Source organism: Neolamprologus multifasciatus, chromosome 13 (genome assembly GCF_963576455.1).
Source record: "Neolamprologus multifasciatus chromosome 13, fNeoMul1.2, whole genome shotgun sequence".
NCBI lineage: Eukaryota > Metazoa > Chordata > Actinopteri > Cichliformes > Cichlidae > Neolamprologus > Neolamprologus multifasciatus.
This window is the reverse complement of record NC_140451.1, coordinates 5,923,470-5,949,910: the sequence shown is the minus strand read 5'-3', so window position 1 is coordinate 5,949,910 and position 26,441 is coordinate 5,923,470. Positions and strand designations below refer to the sequence as shown.

General features: G+C 40.1%; 1 protein-coding gene and 1 pseudogene across 8 annotated transcripts in view; both read right to left on the bottom strand.

Annotated features, from left to right (window-relative positions):
• LOC146504921 (uncharacterized) overlaps positions 1-26,441 on the bottom strand; it is a 483,966-nt gene that overhangs the window by 173,273 nt on the left and 284,252 nt on the right. The gene's annotated exons all lie outside the window — the stretch shown is intronic.
• The window catches only part of LOC146504925 (uncharacterized), a 20,900-nt pseudogene continuing 9,575 nt past the window's right edge, over positions 15,117-26,441 (bottom strand).

Below are 26,441 nucleotides of genomic sequence, written 5' to 3'. Positions count from 1 at the left end.
CGATCGTGGCTCAAGAGTTGGGAGTTCGCCTTGTAATCAGAAAGTTGCCGGTTCGAGCCCCGGCTCGGACAGTCTCGGTCGTTGTGTCCTTGGGCAAGACACTTCACCTACCGCCTACTGGTGTTGGCCAGAAGGGCCGATGGCACGATATGGCAGCCTCGCTTCTGTCAGTCTGCCCCAGGGCAGCTGTGGCTACAACTGTAGCTTGCCTCCACCAGTGTGTGAATGTGAGAGTGAATGGGTGGATGACTGGTCGTGTAAAGCGCTTTGGGGTCCCTAGGCGGGACTAGTAAAAAAGCGCTATACAAATACAGGCCATTTATCAGTTTTAATCTTTTAACTTTATGAATCAAGCAAAAATGTAATTATATGCAACATTCACTGACTGGAAGAAATTTGTTTAATATTTAAACCTATTTTCTGCACATTCCAGCACAAAATTATTATTATTGTTTGTGTGTTTACACTCAGACTTTCAAATAGATGCAAGTAAAACAAAGACTAGCGGTCCTTTTGCTCTATTTTCACCTGTAAAGCAGGAGTGGGGTAGGCGGATGTTTTCCCTGGTGCTGGTGTGCCGCAGCGGTCAGTGGAAGAATGTGCGAGTTTCTCTGTGAGTTTCCCATTACGTCGTAGCCACTCGGTGCTTGTTTGGAAGTTTAGGGGTTTTTTTCGCTGTAAAAAGAAGTTTTCTTCCCACGCACAACGGACACTAATGTTTTTGTCACTTTTTATGGAATCAAACTTAGTAAGGTCAGTATTTCCTCGCTTTAAACGCTGCACACTCACACTCTCTCCCGCACTCAATATATTATCCATTGTTGATCTGCACACAGCTTTTGTCACAAACGTCGCACTTGCTTACGTCACTGTCATGAGGCATTCTCGCAAACAAATCACAGTTTTAGTAACGCAGTAACGCAGCGTTCCTACGGGAAAGTAACGGTAATCTAATTACGTTTTTGCAATATAATCCCTTACTTTACTCGTTACTTGAAAAAAGTAATCGGATTACAGTAACGCGTTACTTGTAACGTGTTACTGCCCATCTCTGCTGGTGATATATCTGGGGTTAAGAGTAGGGTTTGTATCAGGTTATCATCCAGACCTTATAGTTCATCTTTTCATTTATTTCTTTTTTAAAGTGATGCATTTGCTAATTTTAATATTTATTTATTTTTAACATGATCAAAGCACCATACTTTTAACTTTCCACCTGGTAATTTTAGGGTTTAAACAAATAACATCTTTTTGAAATACAATCTCTGCTAAGGTGCTAAGAGTCAGCTTAGAAGTTAGATGGTACAATTGAAAAGAAAATGTTTGTCATATTGCTGGGGTTTTTTTTTAATAGTGTGTTGATAAAAAAGGCAAAATCAGGCTCTTGCCCATAACACCAAGAGACAACTAGCAGGGTACAGGGTATGTGTGCATGTATATCTAGGTTTTTCACTACCATTTCAGAGGTTCATATAGCTCTGTATAAAAGATATGGTAATGTGAGATTAAGGAAAACTGTCTGGGCAAGGATCCAAGATTATGCTGACGTGACGTGGGCAGCATTTTGAGCCTGGATTGTGACTCGAGTAAAGCCGCTTCCTCCTTGAACAACTACCGTCAAGGTGCCCTTGAGCAAGACATCAAATCCTCTGCTGTTCTTAGTGAAGCTGCAGACTATCACCACAAAGGCATGGTCTGTGTTTAAAGGGTCACTTGATCTAAATTACGAAAAGCTTATTTTCTCGATTACTTCTAATGACTGTAGAGATAGTTTTGGTTTTATTTGATTTTAATTCCAGGATTTTCTGCAAAGTGAATGTAAGGATTTCAAAATATTCACATCATTTTCTTTGGTATAATACAGACTGGTAGCAGCACATTCCTTGGATCTAAGCCTTAATTTAAAAAAAAAATTCTCAGACGTTCTTGCTGACATGTATGAAGGTGTAAAGGATCAATCTCCAAATTCTCTCACTGTGATAGCCAACACAACTAAAACCAAATACCCCTCCTCGCTTCATGACAATAAGTGTCAGCATCACAACTGACAGCACTCTGCTGCACATTCAATGTAAAAGGGAAAACTGATATAAAAATCAAACAGCAATATCTCCAAATACACCCAGCTTTGCCAGCTGGCAGGTATAGGTGTTGAGGTTTATTTAGTCTTATTAATTAACATCTTTTTAACCCATTAACATTGCATGGCACTGTTCTGGCATGGCCAGGCATCCTTTGATGAGAGTGGTGTTTTAAGCACGGTGGCACGGTGGTTAGCACTGTTGCCGCACAGCAAGAAGGTCCTGAGTTCAATTCCACCATCAGGTCTTTCTGTGTGGAGTTTGCATGTGTTTGCGTGGGTTCCCTCCGGGTTCTCCTGCTTCCTCCCACTGTCCAAAGACATGCAACTTGTGGGGATAGGTTTACTGGATAATCCAAATTGTCACTAAGTGTGAATGTGTGATTGAAAGTGAGTGCGAATGGTTGTCTGTCCCTGTGTGTTGGCCCTGCGACAGACTGGCGACCTTTCCAGGGTGTACCCCGCCTCTCGCCCTATGACAGCTGGGATAGGCTCCAGCGCCCCCCGCGACCCTGAAAAGGATAAGCGGAAGCGAATGGATGGATGGATGGTGTTTTAAAAAACAACAATGTCCGCTCAGGAAGCTAGAACGGTGGTGGAACAAATAGGTGTTGGGTTGCTTAAAGGTAAACCTGTCATATGTCAGTAGACAAGACTGAGAAAAAGTTGAGAAAAGTTCAACTCGGGACCCGCCCATGTTACATCACCAGTGGTTATTTCACCCATTGTCTCTTGAAGTGACCTTTAATGGGTTCTCGTCACTATAATACTGCTAAATGTCCCTTACGTTTGTTAGCCAGTTTCCTGTGGTTTGTGTCTCATTGGCTAGGTTTAGACACTAAAAATTATTACGTGAACAACAGGGATGAAAAAGTAATTGGTTAGCTTGGGTAAAAAGTTATGGTTTTGTTGTTTACGTGTGTGCTGAAATGGGACCAAGGGGTCCTTTGACAAGCTAAAGCTTAAATATTTCAGTGTAGCAGAGAAGCAAAATTATGAATACTGACGAGAGTGTCTAAGGAAAGTTTAGATTTTGTTTTAAGGGTTCAGTAGATGTACTTAATATGTAAATGTAAAAAAAATACATCACATGCTCAAATTAACTGTAGCTGCATGTGTGTGAAATGAAGACAACCCCCCCATCCCAAAAACAAACAAACAAACAAACAAACAAACAAAAAAAAAAAACTAATGGATGTTTCTAAATCGCTGTGCACACATTATGTCCTCGGTGCGTGTGTATGTGTGAGACTAAATTACGTTGGGTCATTCATGTGCACTTTAGTTGCAAGTTTGAATTGCTTTGGTCTTCCATTGCTTGCCACAAATAATGCATTTTATGTCCAGAACACAGAGGCTAATTGAGATGTAAGATTCACACCACAGAGCAGTAGATGGGAATGCATAATGAAACACGGAGCTGGATCGTATGCTAAATATAATGACAGAGGTGAGGCTGCAGATCACATTGAATATGAGGCAAGCACCGTCTTCATCTGCTTGCCTCCCACACACACACACACACACACACACACACACACACACTATATAATACGCAGGTGCACACGGCTTAAGCACAAATTGAACGCAGGGTAGAAACACATAGTTTCACACTCAGTGAAACAGCAAACACACACAGTGTGAACGCATGCTGGAGCAGGCGGAGGTTTTCTGTTGTTGAGTTCAGCTGCATACACACAATCAAACACAACACGCAGAAGCGCAGGTCAGAGAGTCCCGGTGGCGTAGAAACTGGCAGGCATCCTTCCACTGTGCTCCAACAATCCAGCAGGCTTTTCTTTACCACACTGCCAACATGCTTTCCCCCTTCACACACAAACACACACACACAGCATACTGCTTTTCCTTTCTCCTCTCCAATCATCCATTATTGTAAGCCCTCACAGGCATTGCAGACAATGAGAAGTTGAATGGGAGAAAGTGAAGCTAATTTGTGGACATGCGCTTTGTTATTGTTTCAATAAAAATTCCCTATGAACATGACAATTACATAAGTACAACAAAGAGGCTTTTGGCGAAGCCTCCATCATGTTTCCTCTGTACAGACGTCCCCTTAGATATTCCGTAATGGATCATTACATAGAATATCTCCAAATAAATCACAAAGTTGTTTGTGATTCTTTTTGATCTCTGGCTGAAGAGGAAGAACAATGATGTTTGATACTAACTTCAAACTAAGTTGGTGAAACACACATTATGAGAGGAAAGGCATCTTTGCATGTTTTGTAGCTTAGTGGAATTGTTTTAGTCATAAAAACACTACCAATGAAAACTTTAATACTCTAATCTATTTTAATTTGAAAAGTTCTCCCTGTAATTCCAGTCTTTGTAGACTAATTGGTAGTGTAAGTGCTTTGCTTTATTTTTCTGGTCCAGAGCATTTGCTATTTAGGCTAAACAGAGCAGATAAACCACTTGTACGCCAACTCGCCGTCAATCTAGATGTTTCACCACTCAGCAGTCATAACACCTGAAAGTTGGAAGTTATACTTCTACCATGATGCTGAACTGAGTCCTACATATCAGTTTTGTGATATTAATTCTTTTAGCAGTTAAGCACAGAAAGCCATAAAGTTAGCTGGTTGCTTCTATGGTGTACTGGATCCAGTGTTGCCAACTCCTCAGTAAGGAAAATCGCTATTGGTTGTCATAAAAGTCGCTAGAAGTCGCTAAATGACGTCATCACCTAATTTGCATAATTGGTCATGCTAATGTAATTGTAACCTACGCTGCTGGAGAGAGAAATAACATCGTGGAAGAGACATAAAGTGAGCAAATAACGTCCTAAATGCAGTTAGAATTTATTTAGAACTACAAATTAAATGTCTTTTAGCAATTATTGTTTTTTAATGTCACAATTCCAACCCTGCTCCTTTATCCGGGCTTCGACCGGCAAAAATGACCTGAAATAGGCACTCTGGTGGAGTTACTTTGTGTGTGTGTTTATAAGTAGTTTTAAACCTCGTGATCCACAAAACAGCATAACAGTAAAAGAAGAACTGACTGTGTTACAGTCAGTGTGGGAGCAGCGGCTTCGCTCATGCGCGGTTCATTTGCAGTTTGGACGCATAGGTGTGAACATCTCCTGCAGCTGGGGGAGGACTATCCTCCGCCCGTGAGCGCTTTAGCATGGGTGAGGTGCCCACGGCAGCACCCGCTGCATGTTGAGAGTAAGAGCAACACGCCCTTTCACGTCAAAAAGTCATCATAAATAAGTCTCCAATAACACTAGAAAAAGTCGCCAGATTTGTCTAGTCGCTTTTTAGAAAAAAAGTCGCTAAGGGGGTCTGAAAACTCTCTAAATATAGCGACAACGTCGCTAAGTTGGCAACACTGACTTGATCAAGTGTTAAAATGGTAAAGGTCAAAACTTGGGGCACAAAAACAGTTTTAGCTCACATTTCTTCAAGATATTCTGAAGAAGCTAATAGCTGAGACAATGTTAAAAATAAGGTGAGGGTCAGAAAGTTTTAAGGCGATGTTGCCTAAACTAAGCTAAGCTAAGCATGCCTAAGGTTATGACTGTGAAATTGCCTGCTCATCAGACAATGAGCCGTAATACCATGGACAGTCCTCCTTTTTAAAATATATAACATTTCTTCAGTATGATCCAAAATGAGTGAGTCCATGAAGTCATCTGGAAAGTCAGGCAGCTATTTTGCTAGCACAGCTGTAGCTTTCAGACAGAATGCAGGTTTAAAGCACTTTCACGGAAGCTACATCCATGTTTTATACTACACTGCTTTGTGATCAGATGAGTAAGTCAGTAAAGCTGCATAGTTTCACTGTTCTTAATAAAATCAAGACTGTTAATTATAAGAGAAACTAATAGTATCCTGTTTACCTACCAGTCAACATCTGGCAGCTCTTTCAAGTTATCTTGTAAATTCGCTCACTGAATAGCAGGCTGCAGTTTTTCCTTTGTAACTATTTTTTTTTTCATGAAAGCAAGTTAGTGCTCAGTCAGATGTGATCAGTCAATAACAAACTTACATCACCATGCAATCGGTTTGAGTTACAATCCAAAGTCACAGAAAACTACACGCATTAAACCAATTTACAACATTCTTCAACAATCTGACCCACATATGCTTGGACTAGGTCACTTTTTACCCTTCTTCACCCTCCCACTCGCCCACCACACAGACACACACAGACAGCATTTTGGGCCGGGCAGCTCCTGGCTTCCACTTCAGGGTTTTGGCTGTGTCCCTTGCACTGTGACACACACACACACACACACACACACCCACACACACACACACACACACACACACACACACACATACTCCTCTCCCATGCTCTAAGATCCTGTTCATCAGCCTTTATTGTCCCAATCAAAGCTTTGCCTCCCTGACCGCCTTTAATATTCAAAACTGCAAGATGGTACATGAGCCATTTGTCTCAGTCTACATAACCCGCTAAAGGAGGATGGTTGTGTGTGTGTGTGTGTGTGTGTGTGTGTGTGTGTGTGTGTGTGTGTGTGTGCGTGTGTGTGTGTGCGTGTGTTCATGAGAGTACATGTTTCCACACAAAGTGGAGCTGGATAGCTGCAAGTTGCCCCTGACACCAAACTTAATTCTCCAAAGCGAGGCTGGGGATAAATATTTCAAGGTCATTCTGTTTGCTGTCTGTTGTCTTGTTCCGGGAGCGCTGACTATAATAGGAATATATGCATGCCTAACTAGGGGCTTTAGAACAAATTTACTCTCTGCCTGCTGCTCTCTGTCTCTCTGCCTATAGGCACAGGCCAAGAGATGAAAGATGGCTGGCAAGCGATCTGCAGTGGACATATAGGACCGTGTGTCTTCATCTGTACAGTCCATGGCAGTGTTTCTGTATCCTATTCTGAAACCATTACATATTAATGAAGCTTGTGTTGTGAGGAAGTGTTCTTGGTTTGCAGGTGTATTTAAAATGGTTCTTCTTAAAACGAAAACTTGCATCTATCAGATTAAAGTCCTTGATCAAGCCACTTGTAAATTACAGACAAAAGCAACCTTTTCACTCCTTTTCTGGTGGAATTTGTTCAAAGGCAACATTTTTTTTTTAGCTGAACAAAGGGGGCAGGAAAACACTCTAACAGCAGGCACTTCCACCTTCGAGCGTGGCGATCAGGGACCCTTTTAAGCACCCCTAAAAGTTAATCTGCATCTACACCCATGATTTTTTGCCAAAATGTTATCTGCATGCTTTTAACTTTGAAAATGTATTTTTTTTTCCATATCTGGTAGCCAGGAGCTGAATAGCCTCTAATAAAAAGTAAATTCCTGAACACTTCCCCCCGTATTTGAGGCACTTGTTGCTTCTCTGTGTTTTTTGTTTCTTTATGGGAACTCAAAAGAAGGTTGATAAGGCTTGAAAAGTTTGTTTCATTCACTAATGTGAATCAATAAATTTCTCAAAAAGATTCTCAGATATGTCACTGTGACTCTCAAGTATCTTTAGAATCGGAATTTTTTTTAGATTGTCTGAAATTCCTGCTTATTAGGACATATTTTAACAGCTGCAGTTTTACAGATGAATTCAGCCAACTTATGACCACAGCTAAACCTGCCTTTGATTTTACGTCTAGGTAAGATAAGACAAGAATAACAAGAGGGTAATGGGCCAGTTCCTTGTAAGGAGCTTTGTCGTTGCCATATGGCTACCCTTTCACTGTGTTAGATCAGCAGCATCATGTATTATCTTGTAAATGGGATGCTATTTCAAAATGTTTTAATGTATTCAAAATTCCTGTCAATGTATTAAGGAAAGCATTGGGTGAGCTAAAAATGAAAGACATGATGGGTTTCTGGAATTTGTAATGTGAGTTTTTGCATCCATAATGTTGGTTTTTGGAGGCAGAATTGACCATATTTTAGACTGTGGGATGGAGTAGAAAAGTATCAACTCACCAGCAAGCTTGGTTAGCAACCCGAATCCAGAAACTCTGAGGGTCACCTGTGTTGAGTAAGAGTAGCAGAGTAGTAGTGCTCGTTACCACAATAATAACGTAGTTACTGTAACGCGTTACTTAATAACGCGTTAGTCTCTACACTGCTGACAATATATTGCCATAACAATAGATGGATATTCTAAATATCACATTACTTTGGGCCACTCTTCTACCTTTTTTTGTATTGGCCATAATCAGGAAATTACACAGGTATATGGGGATTCTAAATAGTACATTATAGTTTGCATCCAAATATCATGTTACATCTGACCTCTGACCTCACAATCATTATATATTTAAAGAAATTATAAAGAAATTATAGAGCTGCTTGGTTAGAAAGTTATTCATCTCCAGTTATTTACAAATCAGTACCTATTAGTCATTATCTGCTCCCAATAACAATGTTTGTGTAATCAAAGTAAACTTCTGTCATGCTGGCCTTATCTGATTCTCACTGTACTACAAATTTCTTAAAGTACTTCTTAACGTAAAAAAGAAAGAAAGAAAGAAAACAAAATGAATATATAGAAAACACAGTAATCACCCTGCCTGTGATAGGGTTACTGGGGCCTTGCCCTGGAGCCAGGCCCGTCAAGGGTGCTCGAGGGCGAGTGTCTGGTGGTGGGCCGGCTGGTCACAGCCCAAAAAGTGGACATGGGCCCATTCTTCTGCAGGCCCACCACCCACAGGGGGTGCCGTAGGGGTTGGGTGCAATGTGAACCAGGTGGAGGCCACGAGCAGAGGTCCTGGTGTACCGATCTCCAGCTACCAAGACATTACTGTGTCCTTAAAAAGAAATAGTGCACACAGAGTGAGATGCCTCGGTCGAGGTTTGCGTTCTCTGAGTGCTGCTTGTTTGTTGTTTGTATCTGTGAATGTTTATTTTATTCACTCATGCAGGCATGTATCACATATTAAGCAATTAAGGTACAGCAGAAAACTCAGCACATTTTAACAGTAAGTTGTCGGTTTCTGGGAAAAGAATCTAACATGTCTGTTTAAGTCCATGGATTCTAACAGATTTCAGCTCTTTGTGTGCCATGTTTCTACTTGGTTGTTCAGGTTTTGGCCCTCTGCTGGCTGTAGCACACTCAGACTTGGACCTCTAGGGAAAAGTGTTGCCTACCCTTGCCTAAGTACTATCCAGTTTCAAAAAAAATATTTACCATGAATAAAGCTGCCATGAAGTAAGAAATTAGCAATAAAGGACCCCCAAATATTTTTACACCAGGCTGAAAATGTTTATCTCACGGCTGAATCTGGGCAATACGTTGTGATTCCAATTTTGAGCCACCCTCAAGTGTCCATTAAAGGAACTGCAGCCCCGGAGGTTTCCGGTTGGCAAAGAAAAGCAGCCAGTGACTCATTCTGAAATGGTGAATGCAAAAACATCAGTACCTTTAGTAACAGCCAGGCCTGTACTCACACTGAGTAGCCTTATTTCTCATAATTACAGCTCCGCTATCTCCCCTAAACGAAATAATTTCATGAACACATTTCTGAAAGTGTTTCACATTTTCTTCAGAGGTTAAAAAAAGGCAAAGGCGGAGGGAAGCGCTAACGAAGCATGGTCAAAGTGCAAGCAGGGAGAGACTTTTTCATCTTGGCGGGAGATGTAAAGTAATGAAGTTGACACCAGTGTCCACCCCATTAGGCTGGGCCTGCATGGACCATTACAGGCAGGGTGAGAGGACAGCCCAAAGCCAGAGGACCCCACGGAATAAACACACACATACACACACAATCACACATAAAAGCAGAGCATAATGTTTATTATGTCCACACTTGGCATTCTTTCTTTAGGGGTTTGTCGATACTTACAAGCTAAGTGACAAGCTGTGTCTGCGGAAGTGTGTGAACAGAAGCTCAGAGATAGTCGCACAGTACATTCCTGACCCCGCATCGAAAGCCCAGCATATTCTTTTCTATAATGTGTGTACCGCATATATGTGCGCACGTACAGATTTCCTGAGTGACTGTGTATAGCAGCAGGAATAGGAATGCATATGAGTGTGTGTGTGTGTGAGTGAGTGTGTGTGTAATGGAACGATGTGGTGGCAGCCCCGGTTCTCCCGCTCAGCCTGTCAGGGAAATATAATTTGCGCCTTCAGTGCTTTTCACCTGGCTCATATGCAGCATGCAAATTTATTTCTCTAATAATCCAAGTGCGCGACGGCCCTCCTCCAGGATTAATGACAGCATTCCCGGGGCCTCGCCTCCACCCCGGACCGCTGGAATATTACCACCGTGCACCCCACCACCAACACATCCCTTCCCTCTCTCTCTCACACACACACACACACACTCTGACATGGAAAAATTGTGTTAGTTCTACACAGAAAAACGCTGGGGTATTTGTCCTGCTAGACAATATAATGGGCTGGTGCATCATCAGATTGCAATGTCATTTCAAAAAACCTTGAATACAAATAATGGGGAGAAGGTGGAGGGGGGGGGGGTGTGCAGGGGGGGAGGAGAGAGGAGGACTCGTAGGATAGATGGTGCGTTTTCTAATCCGGTGGACTAGTTATCCTTCATATCAGGTAGAGCGGTGTCACGATGACACATGCACACATGCACAGAAGAAAAACACACGGCTCCGTTATTCAAATGAAGTGTGCCGCATTGTGCAGAGCTTGCTGCTTTCCTGGGACACATCCCTTTTTTCCCCCTCTTCCACCGTTAATTAATCTTAGAGATCTTTTTTAGCATCCCTCCCTCTCTTTCTCACTCTCTCCCTCAACCCTCCCCAGCCCCGGCTCGCTGGCTTTTTCTAAGCAAACAGTATGAAATATGGATATGGGAGAAGTATTAATTATAACCCCATGTGTGGGTGTAGATCTGTGTGTTAGGAAGAGGGAAAAAAGAGAGGCGAGAGAGAGGGGAGGAAACAATGTGCCAGTGCCACCACCCACCGCCTGGATCTGTCACAAGAGGCTGGGAAAGGAAGGAGGAAGAAGCAGAGAGAGGAGGGAGAGATGTACCGAGACAGTGTGAAAGAGGAAGGCGAAGAGGAGTGTGCGCGTGTGGTTGTGTGTGTCCTTCTATTAGTGTGTTTAAGTGCCACCCTGGCTTGTGTAGCCCTTCACCTGCGAACAGAGAGCGCCTCCATCACAGGTGAGGCCATACAAAGCTTCGGTCGAGGCTGTCATCCGCTGCCATCCAGCACAAAGCGGGTTAACTTCAGCTCTGGCTCTGCACCCTGACAGGCCGCGACTGCTGGTCACTTATCTTTTTAATTAGCTTTTCACTTGTCCTCAGCCTCCCTGTGGTCCCCTTCCCTCTGCCTTTCCTCTTTCTCTCCCTGTCACTAATTCTGAGCGGACTACCGTGAAAAAAAAGTGATTGTGCACTCTCATCTTTATACACTTACCACTGTGAGCCAGGGTACCGAGAAAAAAATGAATGTATGTGCAAAATGTGGTTGAGGTATTATTCATGTTAATCTGTTAACATCCACCAGGTCATCAGTGAGTCATGCAGAGTTATGGTTGGGGTGGGGTTTTTAGCCACATGCTATAAAGACAATTTTTTTTATTGCATTTTATGTATTTTTTAAAGGCTTCTAAATTCAAACATTCTGTAAAAGGGTAGGTGTTAACCAAACCCTAACCCTAGATGGGCCTCTAATGCCTTTCTACAAAATATAATTTCATTATTTACTTTGTAGAACCAATCGTGGGTCTGTAGTCACGTTAGGTTTTCTCACAGTGACCCAATGTAACGCCTTACTTTATTCAGGGAGTAAATAAGGGACTAAATTATGTAATTATACCATTTCTCCTCGTGCACTATGAGTAAACTTGCAGTAGAGGGAGGAGAAAAATAACACAGCACTCTACATTTTTGTTGGGGCACAAATATTAGTTTAATTTTTATTAGACGAATGGACATGGCTATGACAGTAAACTTCAAAACGAGCACAGGCAGAAACCACTACTGGTGTTAAATGTTTGCAAATACCTCCAAAGACAGCATGTTAGCATAAATCAACTACCAAAGAACATCAAACCTAGAGTGGTGCTATAGTTGAGTGCTGACCCGTAGCCAAGTTTGAGTTTCATCTGGTAACAAAAACAGTAACAAGCAGTCAGCCGTGCAGCATTTTAGCCTTTGTTTCCACCTGTACCTGTTTTTCCTGTGGACTCTGTGACCACACCATTTTCCAGGAGAGTGCTCATGGTCTGGTTCTGATCAACGGCTTTGTGTTGAAAATTAAACACTAAAGGAGCTGTGTCATCATTAGGAAAGAGGTCTGTGTTTAGGTATATATTATGAACTAGTAATTATATAACAATGTATCTCTGGCCATGTTGACAGAGTCATCCAAAAAATGTAATAAGTAATGTAACAAATTACTTTCTTCAGGTAAATAAGTGACAAAGTATTGCCTATAAAAATGCATCATATATTACTTTAGGCAACGCAAGGCAAGTTTATTTGTATAGCACAATTCAACAACAAGGTGATTCAAAGTGCTTTACAGAGACATTAGAAACAAAAACAAATAAAAAGCATGATTTAAAATTGATTAAAACAAGCAAACAAACAAACTAACGAATTAACAAACAAACAAACAAACAAAACAGTATATAAAATCAAAACAGATAAAATCAGAACAGTTGATAAAATCAGTAGTAAAATGAAAGTTTTGAAATTTAAGCTTAAGTGCGGATTTGGTGCTTTATTCAAATGCAGCTGAGAACAGGTGAGTCTTCAACCTGGATTTAAATAAACTGAGTGTTTCAGCTGATCTGAGGCTTTCTGGGAGTTTGTTCCAGATATAAGGAGCATAAAAGCTGAATGCAGCTTCTCCGTGTCTGGTTCTGACTCTGGGAACTGATAAAAGACCAGATCCAGATGACCTGAGGGATCTGGAAGGTTCATACTGGGTTAAAAAGTAGAAGATTTTTTAATAATGGAATATTGCCTTAAATATGATCATGCTGTCAGAAATGAATGCTGTTGAGGCCATGTTTTTCACCATCTTCTAGTAGATCAATTCAATTCAATTCAATTCAATTCAATTTTATTTATATAGCGCCAAATCACAACAAATGTCGCCTCAAGGCGCTTGATGTCGCCTCAAGGCGCTTGAGGCGCAACAACAGCTAATTCCTGAACATCAGTCATTGTTAGCACCAACTCACACTCTTCATGAGGGGATGGAGTTTTTCAGTGGTGTCAAACATGTGGCCCAAGGGTCAGAACATTTTAAAGATTTTATACCAGATGCCCTTCCTGACACCCTCCCATATATCATGCTTGGGACCAGCACTGGCAGTACACTGGCCTGTGACCCTCACAGTTTGGGTCTTCTCCCAGTCTCCCATTGAGTTTACTTGTATGCTACAGAGTCAATGGGAGATGTTGTATGTGTAGGGTATTGGTCCTATACAGGGCCCTGAACACACTGGTGAAGAAATCCTTATAAAGACATAATCCCAAAACTCCTGCTTACGTTGACTCTGACTCATTTTTACATGAATTTTACATTTTTTTAAGATTCCCAATTTTGAAGCACAATAGATGTTTCTAAGTTCAAATCTGCTGGTAATCTGAGGAGTTCATGCAGGCGATGAGATGTCATTCACAAGTGACTTTTGTTCAAAGCACTAAACAGAAGTCATTGGTTAACATTAACCAGATCTCAGACTTTTTTAGTTATCTCACAAAGTTGCTTTCAGTGTCTTTTCAACATGTTTTTGCTGGATACTCCTACACGGGATGCCTGAGAACTGTTAAACAGCTAATCAAGTTAGCCTGGATGCGCTGAGGGAGCTCAAACTAGTTTCTCACGGGAAGAAAGCAAGAATGAGTTAGGAGGAGCTGGTCGGCCGTGTTAGTATGAGGGGGCGGAGCCCTGAGCACGGCTCGACAGGTCTGTCATAGACAGACGTGGTGTCATTGGAGCTTCCGTAGTTGGTCACGCCGAGGCGATTCCCCCATAGTGAAACACCTCACTCTGTTATCAAAGAACCAGGGATTACGTTAAGTAACCCAACAATTTCAGTGCATTTCAGCTTTGACCCTGGGGTCATTCATTATGTTGCTTTCGGTCAAGGATCTAACAACACTTTCCCTTAAGAATATGTCTGTGGGTGGGCGGATAGGGACACACACGCACACATAGATACACACATAATGAATACAAAGATGGAGGGATACAGAGTACATGTGATCGATTCTGTGTAACAAGAGAAGAATTGAGGGTAGAACATATATATTACAAATTTACAGGACAAAATGTGAAGTGGCTCTTCCAGAGTTTATAGAGCCCAGCTGCATGGAACTGCAAAGCACACAGGGAAGCCAACCAGTGTTTGTCATATGAATCATAATTTTACCACCACTGCTGAGCATTTGAAAAAAACATAAAAATAAAAAAAATACATTTGATTTGTTACTATGATGTGTCATTCCTGGCATTGGTACATTGTTTATATGTGTAATGGTCTTGAAAAAGTGATTGATAATGCAGACAGACAGAATGGGTATTCACAGTCAGGTGATCCAAGGCAAACAGAAAACAGAGATGCAAGGAGACATTACCGCTAGGACCAGACTTACTCATCCAATGATTTACTCATGTATTGAGCCAACATTGGCTTTTCAATAAAAACAGGAAATCAGGGAGGCTTGGTTGTCTCCTTTTAAAGTTCCAGTAAAATGAGCTTTTGAACTCCAGAGGAAACTGTTACCTCATAGAAAACTTGTTTAAATCAATGTTTACGCTATCAGAGCGAACTGCATTGCTTTATACTTAGACTGATCCTTCATTACATCCCATTATAACTTATAACTTTATAAGATTTAAGATTTTAGTGGTGTATAATGTATCGCTCCTCTTTACTGCCGTTGTGTTTATATAAAATGGGTCCTGGGGATCAGTGCTTATGATCCATCCGTCCATAGAACATTTTCATAAACTACAGGTTGATTTTTCTTGTATTCTCAAATCAGCCTGATGGCTGCTAATTTCAAAATGTACAAGAAGTTGGACTGTCACATGGTATCAGTTTTGGTCATCTGGCTTCAGCATGTTACCAGATATCTGACTAGTTTGCTATTGGACTGTTTTTTATAGCTCTACAGATTTTATTTTTCTGGCATCTATTGGTTGTTGCTATTACTTTTATGTAGATGCTGACTGGTCAGAATGTGTTGGGAGTTTTGTAAGATTTCCACAATAAAAACATAAAGCCATGCCTGATGTGGACCTTTCAGAGCCAATTCCAGACTAATGTAGAAGAACTTATTTGTATGGCTCAAGGCATTATTATCTAAAAACAGTATCCTAAATACTTGCATTTGGATTTTCTGGCCAATTTAAATCCTAAATCATAGCAAAACAGACAGCCACCTGCTGGTTGTTCATATTTAACTAGTATACAAATGCTGTAAATACTAGTCAACCAGCACTTTCTTCAACTGACTGCACGAAGTCTTCAGTGGCTAAATACACTTGTTGTAGGTTTGTCAATTTCTTTTCAAGAAAGTCTACAATATACTGGTTTGAAAACCAACACAGGGTGCTGGTGTTTTCTGCCTTTATCTTCAAGCAGCTATTCTGTCTGGAACAAATATGGAGTCAGCTGGTGATTTGTTGCTTGAGAGAGAATTTGATTTGGGGTTGCAGTTTACAGGTATGGAACATTTCAAAGAAATCTCTCTCTCTCAACCTTTACACCTTTTTTCCACATCTTCAATTAAACCCCCATCCTTTTTATATCTGTCTGCAGCAGTCAGGAAAACAAAATGGAATGGGTCATTAAGGGGATCAACCTCTCCTGATCCACATCTCAAATGTGAATTTCTAAGGTTGGAGTGTGAGGATGGAAGTTGTTTGGAACTCTTCGGGGATCTGAAGAAGTTCATAAGGAACGGACCGTACCGTGGTCATCAGCATTCCTGGGAAGAGGAGAACTCACCGGTGACCAATTAGATCGCAGCAGGGCAGGGCAGAAAATAAAAGGGCTGGACTGGCTGGTGAGACCCCGTGTGGCTGGGGTTTTGTTGATGTAAGGCATTAAGAGGAAGGTGTGTCATGATGCCGGACCTCTCAAAGTCCACAAACACACATCGTCAAGAAGTAATAACCCACTGTAGACTCAATTGTGAGGTCACTGCATGCTGTCCTGCAGCAAAATGTTGAGAAATTATTCTCCGCTGCCCAAACACTGAGGTCAAATAAAGCTTCACACTACTACTGGATTATTTTTTGAAGGTTTACCCGTGCTGATGCTGTGCATATGGTACAGTCCACAAGGGCCAGTTAAACGCTTCAATCTCACTCATTTCTCATCTTCATTTACATAATAGCTAAACAATGTTTTAATATTGCATGCTGAGTGAATTTTTAGCTCCATTTGTGTGTGTACTTTATTGTTCCTCCACCTTATCAAAGCAAGCTGATATCTGCTTATAAAAAGCCAAGTTGTCACCTGTCAGTGTCCATCTAAGCCACAGATGAAGACGTGACAGCCTTTAGGGGACCAGAATACTATTAACGCCGCGTTTCATCCCAAATGGGCTTTTATTAAAATGAACGCCTAATTAAATTCCAAGATGAGGGGGCAGCGAACAATGCCAGACAGTGGCTACTTTGATTTTTTTCCCCCTTGTTTTAAAGTAATTATGCGGGCCTGACATGAGTGAGCACACTGCCGGAGACCCCTCTAATGAGTTAAGCAAGAAAAATCGCCACAGTCGCCTTCCCTGGCAGCAGCTAATTGCCTGGCCACATCGGGCCACCACTAACACTGTCATTTAAAATGTACTTTTCTTCTTTTTCTGCTGGGTATTTTTTTTCCTATTCAAATGCGGTTAATTAACATTTCTGTAAAGGTATAGTGTAAATAGCAAAAAAAAAAGTCAGTTCCCGGTACTTGCAAGATCGTCCTCCTGTTTAGAGAAGTGCAGGTGAAAGTCAACAAACTTTTATTTTAAAAGCTGGAACTCTGCTCGGGAGAGGTTTGATCAGTCGGTATTATGTTAATCATCATGTTTAAAGGTATATTGCTGGCTGTTTGTGACACAAGAGGGATCATGAGAGCCCATTGAATACGCTGCTTAATGCATGAATGTATCCTTAGAAGTGGACCCTAAAAAGGAACTGAGCAATGAAAAGGAAAAAGTTGAGAGCTGAGTTTGATTTTATTCATCTGTCAAAGCATCTATTTTCTGTCACTTCTACATCTCCTGGGACACTTTTCCCCAACTTGGGAGGGAGATTTTGTCAATGAAACATACATCCATTTAATAAAGTATCTTAAAAAAACAAAAACCTAATTGAAAGAGAATAGTGAAATAGTGTAATGCAGGATTACCAGTTATGATTCAGATATGACATTTTAGCTCACCTCCAGGCAGCAATGTCCAAATCTATATTAATCAGATTAAAAAAAATATTATAATCACACCAAAAATGTCACAGCATCCCTGTCAGTCATCCCATCTCTCACGCATGCCTGCACACACACACACACACACATACACACACACACAACACGAAGATGCTGCAGCAATCTACAAATGCATCTACATCTACAATGCCATCGCTAACATTTTCAAATGTTTCTGGACCTCCAAACAAGGGAATCAGTAAGACAGCACATAATTATTCATATGTTTCACTTAACCTTTAACATGCAGTCCCATACAGTGCCCCAGCCAGCGTCTGCATATTGCTACCAGATTATTACGAGAATGGCTGGGCATTTGTCCTTGTTTATGTGCTCCGTTGAAGCATCCTTGGTCGTACTTGCCTACACTCCAGATGAATAGCATTCCTTGGCCCCCGGAGGCTCCCAACTTCTCCTGAGACCTTTAAGTGTTTGTTGACAGACTAACAGACTTTGGCTTGTTTAGCTTTCTCCACTCTCTAAAATCCAAAAGGTCACCTGCAATTCCTTCGCCTGCTGTACCCCAGCCCCTCTCCCCCCAAAGAAGAAGAAGAAGAAGGAAAAAAAAACAAGACCTCAGGAAAATGCCCTTATGAGCAGACCTCAAGAGCTCTCAGGGAAACAAATAGAATCCCTGCTGCCACAGTTACCAAGTTTACCAACATGTCTCTATGGCTACAAATTACAAAATAGCTAGAAAGATGACCCACCTCAGCTAGAGATGCAAACAAAGAGGAAGAGGAACGGAACTTGAGATCCCACAGATTACCCAACAGCGACATAAGGAAACATTGCTGACTATTTCCTTGGCTAAAAAATAAAGAGCCTAAAGAGAGCGATAACATACCCCACAAGGCATTTTTGGGAGGTCACTCTCAGTTTCGCAACATGAGGTAAAGCAGTACAATGGAATTATCCTGCATAACATGCATAATTCCCCACATTACAGCAAACGAGAGGCGCACACCCCGTTATTTGGGGTCTCTATTGTTGCCGTGGTGCTGCTCATTATTATGGGGTTTCTGGTTCAGGCCATCAGAGAGGCTCTCGCCACTGAGGTCTCTGTGGAAATCGGCAAGCCCATCTCACTGCTTAGCAACCAAGCCCTGGGGCCTGTTTTGCACAGCTTAATTCAGATGAGAGTGCAAGGCACAGGATTGGCTAAGCTCGACCTGCTCCCACCCTTCCCCTCCCCTCCCCTTCTCCCACTCCCTCACACACACACTCACACAGCCACTATCTCGCCCTCCTTCGCAGCAGCCTTACCTTGTCCTTCTGACTATCTATCTACATTGTTCTGCCGCTCGCCTCAAGCGTCCACTCTTAATAAAGGTGATGATCGGACAGAGAGCTAAAAACGTCTTTGGTGCCATAAAAAACTCTGAGAGACGTTTCCTGTACCACCCAGGGGAGTGTCTCCCAGTATAGAGTCATTATATTATTGGTGTAATTTTTGAACAAATATAGATAATAATTTTAAATCATGCTTCCAGACTTTGGTCCACAGTAATCATCATCAATCATCAAACTGACTGGGAACCAGCAACTCACTTTGCAATTGTGTTTCGCAATTTTCATACTGTGTAAAGCATAACTTCAGTTTGTTCTTACAAAAAAACACACAAACCTCGAAAGACAGATATATATCAATAAATAAACAGTAAAAAAAAAAGAAGTTGGAGAGGATAAAATATCTTGATTTCACATCCATATTTATGACTATTCCTGGCTGGAGATTACTTTATGTCAAAAGTCACCTCTGCAGTTTAACTCAGACTGTTCTTTTTTACATTTACATGGGTTAAAATTCTATGCAGCTCTAGTAGTTTTCCAGAATGGGAGCTGATGTAGATTCATAAATGGATAAGGAATTATTCTTGCTGTTGTAATGCTTGGAAGAATATGTCTATATCTGTCTATATTTGGATCAACCTTTCTGAAATAGTTCATGAAACATGGGAAACAGCCTTAATGAGTTAAGTTATGTTTGTCTAGTCTAGTTAGGCTCCGTTTCTAAATCGTATAACATCAAAATAACTGATCCGAGAAGGAGTCAGGGTAATAACCTTGGAGGAACCAAAGGTGATGAGAAAGTACAGTAAACCCTATTTCCAATGACATCATATTGATGTGATTATTATTGCCATCAGATTTATAAATGGTATATGGCCTGTATTTACTTGGTCCTAAGGACCCCAAAGCGCTTTACACTATACACAGTCATCCACCCATTCACACACACATTCACACACTGGTGATGGCAAGCTACAGTGTAGCCACAGCCACCCTGGGGCGCACTGACAGAGGCGAGGCTGCCGGATACTGGCGCCACCGGGCCCTCTGACCAATAAATCTCATCTAAAGCATGAAAATAGTCAACTATCACTGGTTCATCAGTGCGACATGCAAATAAGTCTCAAACTGGAGTGGTTTAAGTATCAAATTAAAAAAAAAACCAATTAATTTAAGAAATTTAAAAAAAACAACTTTCTGTTACACAGCAGGACATGTCCTTTAGCCTACAATAAAAATGATGAGCGCCTTCTGGTAAACCCATGGATATTCTCTGAACAGGAGTAAAGTATGATATGTTGGATGCTGGATAGAAATGTACAATAGATTCCTGAAAATGTATTAAAAATGTAGCCTTTTTACAGTTACAGTTACAAATATTACTGCAATAATGTATCAAGAAGCCATAACGACATCATTAGGTGATGCAGTGAAAATATGAGTATGCGGCCAATCATGTCACTTCTGGTATGATTGGTGAGTGGATCAGAGAAAACTAAAGAGTCCGACATTGTTTTGGCAAAGTTACAAACTGATTGAATATTGATTTTAGTGACCTCCAAGTGATGTAACCAAGTGTTATTACTGCCGACGTGAATTATAATTTTACTGAATTTACATTCACCCTTAGCCAGCAGTTTTATATGTCTCTAATGCCACGTCCTCTGGGCCCTGGAAGACAATTGACTATGGTTGCTGGTGTCTCTAGCTTCACATGTCTCAGAACACCAATAATCAGAGTTTGATCCCCGGCGGGTGTGTTGCCGAGTGGGGAAAAGCGTTGAGACACGTGAACAGGTTGGTTGTGTACCGGGGGCTTCTGTTTAAGACTATGCTTCCTCTTCAACATCACCCAGCCTTCCTGTTTACCTAGCTCCTCGGGGCAGTCTGCTGGGGGAATGCTACCTTCGGCTGCACCCGATACAGGGGCCTGGCTAGCAACAGGTTTTTCAGGGGTGCGAAACCGAGTCTCCAATTCAGCAATCCTGACCTCCAGAGCTGTTAATAGGCTATATTTATTACAAGTATCATTACTAACTAGTAACTAAACATCTGACACAATGGGGGGTTCAGGTGAAGAGGCCATGCTGCTAGCAAATTGGCTACGAGCTAAGCTAAGCTAGCAAAACCTTAAAGAAACAGTAAGTGAATACTCTGACTATAAATTAGCAAATGAATTCACAGAAAGTGTGCTTCAGATGAAGCATGTGAAGATTACACTATGAAATAAGAAGCACTTGCCATGGATTGGATCATATCACCTCTCTATCTGTGATATTATGTCATATGTGTCATATATGTGATGTCACTGTGCAGGCCAGTAATGTGGCCTGGACAGTGTGTTGGTCATTTAGCTCATACTCTTCAGAGCTAGAGGTTGATATCCTTAATCATGCTATTAGATATTTGAATTGCTGCCTTTCACATACCAGAGCTCTCCAGTTATTCACAGGGCGAAACTTGCTGAATCATGATTGTAGAAATGTCTTTATAACTACTTCATAGGAGAGTTCTTAGAAAGCAATAGCAAATAGAAAAGTTGAGTCTGACTTTGATTGTTTTATGTCAGAATAGAGACTGATATCTATACGGATGCCAAAGAGAAAATCTATTAATTTAAAACCACACGCATAAGTACATATCTTTGAAGTACTGCCTGTTTCTGTGAATTTCACTTTCCCTTTTTTTTAATCTGTGCCTTCCTCACTCACACTTTCCCTCACTCTCCTTTTCCCCACTTGCCCTCTTCTTTTCACCTGTTTTCTACTCAGTATCTGTCTCTCCCTCCCTTCCTCACTTTGTTAAGTGGGTGCGAGTTGGACGAGTGAGGAATCGACAATGGTGGCTGTGACTCAGGCAACCAGCTGCTGCAGTGTTGTGACGGTAATGAGGACAGGGTCAGTGGATATAGACAGACTGAACGACAAAGGCACACAGAAGAGGACAGGAAAAGGGTGAGAGAGACAGATAGATAGCTATGCAGATGCGTGGAAGAAGTAAAGCCGGGTTCATGCAGGGAGTGAAGAAGAGAGCGAAGACAGAAGGAGTAGGAGAAAGGGAGAGAAGTGGAGAGATAGAAGTTGACAGAAGCCAGCTGATAGGAGGACTCTACAGCAGTGATAGCCTCACAGTGAAACTACTGAGCTAAGCAACTTTTTCTCTCACACTGTGGCTTGACTGAGGGGATGTGGAAGAGTACAAGTTGCAGGTTCATGTGGAGACTCTCGAAATAGATGCAGAATTCTACTAAAAGCGTGTTAATGCCTTTAGCAGGTTGCCACATACTGACCTATCCACCTACTATTTAACCCACTAAAACCTTCATCATTGTTGCTTGTTTTCATCTACAGACAGGTCACCATATGTCATCTTGGTTATCCTCCTTTTGGGACAAATTAAGGGGATAATAATCATTTCAAAACATTGCACAGAAAAATAATTAAATGAATATTAAATCGAACATGGATACTGTGTTACGATATACTAAAAATAAATAGATAAATTCATCCCGATCATGTTGTTTTCTTTCAAATGACCTGAATATATTTTTATAATTACTCAAGTGTGATAGGCCTTTGGGTGATAAACATGTTTTTCTATGCTTCATTTTGTTTGAAGTGGTGCATTAACTGCTAACCGTGTCACCTTAAATTGAAATTATGAATCTACTCATCGCTAGCAACTAGAAAGTACCTAATATGGGTTTCTAGGCAAGTTATAAGAAGTTAACCAATAAAATTAGAAAGCAACCTCAAGATGGTCATGGTCACTTTTGACAGTTACACATGAGTGAAAACAAAGGATTACGGATATGTAAATGTTCAAACTGATGATTTAACTGTCACAATAGCACATCTATGCCTTAGTTGTTCTTAGACATAAATGTGTGATATGATTTAGTGTATTTGATGAGAAAAATGTTGAATACATCAGTGTTTCCATCAGTATGAGCCGCAAGGGACTCGTGGAATTACATCAAAAACACATATCTTGCCTTTATTCAAGAAAGGAAAAAATACTTTAAAAAAGCTTTTGTTCTATAAATAGATAGGTGTTTTAAACTAATATAATGAGAATACAGTAACAAAAGAAAAAATAAATTTCAAATATACAACAATAAAAACTATAAAAGTTACACAATCTTTTTTTTCACTAATAACTTGTTGCAGATTAAGACAAGTTTACTGTAAAATAACAGTTTCATGTTGATCACAGTTTCAGGAGGTATTAGTTATATAATTTCACAGGGAAGATTGTTATATTAAAGGAATACTGAATTATGTTGGATTTCTTTGATAGATTCTCACGCTTAGAGAAAGACCACAGCAGTCAGGTAAACACAAGTAGGTCGAAGGCTGTATAAATTGTATAATAGATTGTCATGATTACAGTTACAGTTTACCTCAAGTGAAATGTATCTGAAACAGTGATGTATCCACGCACTGACAGCCTGAAATGTTCGCATGGCAAAGTCAATGTTTTACACTTTTCGAACACAGTTTGCATCAGTGTTGATGTTTTAGCAGAGAACTACAATATAGACCAACATTTCAAAAATAAACATCTTCAGTACTGTCTTATGCTGCTTTAAGAATGTCTTCCATTCAATAGTTTCAAAAAGCAATATGTCTCTTAGCAACATTTTACTGCACTGTAAACATAAAGTTAGCAGAACTTAAAAACATTAAGGCAACCGATTGCCTTAACGTTTTTTTTTTTAAGTTGTTAAACTTAGGAATTTAAGCTTATCATAACTCTGATAGTTTGATTTTATTTGACGTGTACCTTTTGACTAAAATAAAAGTAAAATGTTTAATAATTAAATGTAAATATTTTTAGTAACTAGAACTTAAAGTTTTCATTTTGTCTTCCATGGAAATAAGTAGATATAGCTTAAAAGAAATGAGAATAGAACTTTATTGTCATTGCACATGCACAGGTACAGGGCAACTGCAAATGCAGTTTGCATCCATCCAGAAGTGCTTTAGTGATATAGATAGATTACAATATATATTAGCAATAATATAGATATGTAAGTATATTACAGGAATGGGTCTATTATGGTATGTTATAATGTACACGGTATGAAGTATGTTATGAATATTCTATAACTATAAGTATGTACAGGCTGTAGTAAAGCACAGTAAATGAGTACAGCAGAGTCACTTTTTCAGTTTAGCAAAAATTTATTTTTCACTTTTGTATTTTTTTTACTAAACAAAACTCAAAGATATGGACACTGAAAACTCAAAAACATGTCTCACCAAACGTAAAACAAATTAAGGCAACCGATTGCCTCAATTGGATCGAGTACTGCTAAATTTAACAGCTTAAGTACATTTCTTCAGGTCAGCAGTATTTTCTTGGGCTCCATCAATAACACAATGCACTGTCAATATTCAAGAAATATTAAAATAAAAAATTTAAAACATAATGAATGCCAAAAGCAATACTACTTTTGAATAATTTTGAAACTGTTTGATCAACTGTTGTATGTATACATTATACTACTGTCCTGGTTCTGTTATTTTTCAATACCTGCTTAGTTAACATTCATATTCATAACAATGACTTTTAGAAACAACTACTACTGTGCTCTGATACAGTGATCGCGACTCTTGAGACTTTTCATGCTCTCTCATTCATTCAGGACAAGTGAAACTGTTGGGCAACAGTTTACCAGACTACTATACTCTGAGTGAATACAGTGTTGTGAAAATTGCAGTAGTAGGTGTAGTTCATTGATCACTCCAAACATTACCAAGATGTTTATCAGCAGTTCTTGGGAGACCTCCACAAAGTCACAATGAATGCCTTTCACAGACTGGTAATGAACTGGGTGGTTGTCATAGATTACTATTATGAGTAATCTATGACAACCAACCAGCTCTGCCACATCAGACTTGTCCTGAATGAATGAGAGGGCATGAATAAAAATGAATCAACTAATCCACAGAATGATTTTATTACAAATCATATCTCCAATGCATTATCTTAATCAGAAAGGTGGTTTACACTAGTCATGACTCAGAAGATTCTGCAAATTGTCATAATAATTTTATGTTGTTAACCGTTAACCAGTGTGTAGGAGTTATGTTTGAAAGCTATTTATTATTTTAGTTACAACTTTGTATTTTTGTAGAACAAACTACATATGAATAAGTAACAACCAATGATCTGTGTTCTAGACAGTAAACAGTTCTGAGGCAACTGAACCCAAGTGACAAACAGAGGCAAGAGTGAGGCGGTTTAACTATGTGCAGAGTGGGGATAGTGGATATGGTGGACAAAAGATGTTGAAGATTGAAAACAAACTGGGTTAATGCTGGAATTCAGCGTGAGGTTCATGACAAGTCTCTTTCCACTGTGAATTTTTTCAAATTGCAGCCAAAACATTTGCTGACTTACCTGTTTTGGGAGCCATCTATTTGAAAAAGGTCATCAGCTAAAAAGATGGCTGTCAAGCTTGGCAAAGAACATGTTGGGCATGCTCTGTTTGAACACCTCTGAGGATAGCAAAGCTACTACAGCAAGACTACTAAGTGAGTTCAAAATTAATTGACCTATGATAAAATGATAGTTATGGTTCTCCATACTGTGATATTTGTTCTTCAAGTTTAAGGGGTACTCCAAATTTTGACCTACCTGCATCTTTTGCTATGGTGAGAACAAAGTGAGTGAAGCTTCTAGCACATTTGGTTTCTAATAATATTAGACATTGTTAAAAGAGACTGAAACTGCCTTTCAAAAGCCTGACATGTACCTCTCAAAAAGTTCAGCTTACATGGTCAAAAAAGTAAGTTTACAATTTTTAAAGCTGGCGGTTTTTGCAGATTTTTAAATGCCCCAATAAATGAATTGCAGTAAAAAAAAATGTTAAAATGATTGTGTAATGTTTTAAAAAGAGTAAAAGCAACAACAACAAAAGAACAAAGCAAGAAAAAAAAATGATTTGTCAAATTTATTTGTCTGTGAGCTACTGATGCTCCATTGTCTTTTCTCATAATCTCGACCCAGCTGTTATATCAGACTAAAGACTAATATCATTTATGTTTGTAGTCAAACTGACCCCAGGAATCAAAACATTACAAGATGACTGCCATACAATTTAAATTAATTAATTATTTTTTTAAGTAACAGGTACTTAATATGCAAAATAGCCAAAGTTTATTAAAAATAATACACCGAACTAAGAAAATGTTAGATGATCTTAAGTTGTTTGAGTTAGTAGGACTGTTTTTAAAAGCTTAAGCTGACATTACTTAATTATTTAAGTACTCTGAACATTTGGGTTTACAGTGCTGACATAAGTTTTTTATAATGCATCACATTAATTTGATATCTAAAAGGTCATGAAGTCAAGATGAAAAACAAATGTGCTATTTTGCAGTGTACGGTCTCTGCCTGGTGAAAAAAGGAATTTCAAACATTGTGTTATGCTGAGAAAAGGAGTAAAATGGAATGAGACAGTGGCAACATGGACTCCCACTATAGACACAGTGTTTAACAGCGTCACCCGTGGCAGCTCAATTACCAGAGTGTAATTGCAATAACTCCAATACCTCTGCAGTCATGCTTGACAGTTTCCAGACCAGGTCCTGTAATTGCAGGTTGATATGCAACTGGAAATCAAAAGGGGCTAACACGTTAGTGAGAGAACTGCTAGCCTATGACTTCCACAGCTGAGTGGTGAACTGGTAATGCA